Raw genomic sequence first — 2,500 nt, forward strand, 5'->3', positions numbered from 1 at the left:
AAAATTGTATATTTCGTTTCATATTTCAGGGTTTTTGACCTGTAATTGTAGCCAATTTAAATCTGTAACTCACCCCACTTCATTTTTTATCTCGCTTTTTAATTCCAACATTCGTTTATACACATAGTTCATAGTTTATATAGAATAGTTTAGTTTTGGCTTTTTTCGCTTGTTAGCATGTCAGAGAACATCCAGGTTTGAGCTTAAAAGTTCATATATTCTTTCTACGATTTTTCTTTTCTTTAGCTTGATGGAAAGGGAGAAAACATCTGCTTGTGTTAGTTTTTGTCTGGATGGAGGTACTGCATAAATTATATTTGGGTTTCTTCTTCTGAAGGGTTTTAGCCTATTCTGGGTTTCAATCTTATTTAAAATTTTGCTGTTGTTTATTTATTTGATCATTCTCTCTCTCTCTCTCTCTCTCTCTCTCTCTCTCTCTCTCTCTCTCTCTGTCAGCTAAGTACTGAACATTTAGATGAATATTTTTGGGAAAAAGAGATATATAACCTTCATATCTATATTAATATTAACATGGGAATATTATCTTCTATTCAGCCTTATTACAGGCCTAATCTATCGTTACCAATTACTATCATATACGCCATTATTATACTGAAAATACAACATTCTCTCTCTCTCTCTCTCTCTCTCTCTCTCTCTCTCTCTCTCTCTCTCTTGGCAACTCGAATGTATTAACAAAATCCCCTGCAATGGCTTCCATTCCACTCAACTTCCTTCGTCAATACTGGAAGTACATTTCTATTGTTCTGTGGAAGACAGTCAGGTATCACTTGTTAGTGAAATTGTCGGGCAATGTTCATGAAGAGTCGGTGAGAGAATCATGTAAGTTAGTGCGTCTTCTGTTATCTCCAGAGTGCTTTAGTAATTGCCGATATTCAGAATACGACGCAGACTTATGGAATCCATCTTTGAAAAAAGGTACTATTTGTTTGGAGGTCGCTCATGAATGGTAAAGGCAAGGGACATTGACAATGCCCAAGAATGAGGCTATTTATACATATGACCAGCACCCAAGGTGCTTCTCCATCCAAGCTAGGACCAGGGAGAGTCAAGCAATGGCTGCTGATGGTTCAGCAGGTAGACCTATAGGCTCCTCTAAACCCCGCATCATTAGCTCACAAGGATGGGGAGGTTACAGACACTATAAGAAACTAACGAGTTTGAGCGGGACTCGAGCCCCAGTCTGGAATATTTTCCAGGCAGAGGCGTTTCCAATAGACTACCACATTTGTCCCTCCTTGGTACGTACAAGTGCACCCTAGGCCATCATTATTTCGCAGCAAGTAACGAAACAGATATTATAGGGAGATACGGCATACTGTAGGTGGTGGGATATGTGGCAGAGGTGGTGGGCGGGGGTATACACAGTAACTCGCCCAGCACTAATGGTATGGTTGGTCGGCTTCCTCAAAGCGAGGTGTGCTAGTAATTCTTATGTCCAACTATATGATGTAGGATTAATATGTAATACAACATCACCGTTCATAGATATTAATGTAACATAGATCTTAGGATGGGATGGTTAGGATTACCAGTAAAGCGGATACGGCAAGAGTCGTGGTGTTATTCCTGAGCACTGAAAAGAGATGTAACATATTGAGTGTAATGGCCACCAAAGAAAACGTGGAATAGATACCTGTAGGGACCAGCCGTTTTTATTCCACTGCAAGACAAATCCCTCAAATATGTCCTTATTTATGTCTGGGGTTTGGTCAGTTTTCACCACTACACTGGTCATTGCAGTTTGCTTACAGCAAACGAACCTAGTGTTGGTATTTGTGACAAGTACAATTTTGCTAATCATGGCATGGCGATACACAAACCCTTTCACCACGTTAAAATATCCTCACTTTGGAAGATTATATATATATATATATATATATATATGTGTGTGTGTGTGTGTGTGTGTGTGTACGTGGGTGTGTGTGTGTTTGTCTTTATGTATGTGTGTCAGTCTGTATGTCTGTGTGTCTGTGTAGTTAACAAATTTCAGTGACCACTAAATGAAATACAGTATTCTAAAACTTTACTGGTGGCATTTTTGGTCCCACCTCCACCTTTCGTAATTCATTTCGAAAAGCCCAGTTTTTGCTGGTTCCCTAAAGTCAGAATTCCAAATATTGTTGGAATATCAGCTCATGTTACTCGGGTCACTTTTACTGGGAATTTTTTTCATGGTTTATTGATGGAAAAAAGTCCAGGAATTCCTTTTTTTTTAATTGGTATTTCAGGCTTATGGGGAAAAGGTATTTTTTTTTCATAAAGATAACCATTAATCTATATATATATATATATATATATATATATATCTACAACGGTACTTACTCCAATTCTATATATATATTTATCTACAACGGTACTTACTCCAATTTTGTGAGGTAACAAGTAATAAAATACGAGGGGTACTCACCCGTGTTTGGTTTGAAAGTTTAAAGGTCGCTCATGAATGGCAGAGGTAAGGGACAGTGACCTTGCCCTA

Source organism: Palaemon carinicauda, chromosome 25 (assembly GCF_036898095.1).
Source record: "Palaemon carinicauda isolate YSFRI2023 chromosome 25, ASM3689809v2, whole genome shotgun sequence".
In the NCBI taxonomy this organism is placed as follows: domain Eukaryota; kingdom Metazoa; phylum Arthropoda; class Malacostraca; order Decapoda; family Palaemonidae; genus Palaemon; species Palaemon carinicauda.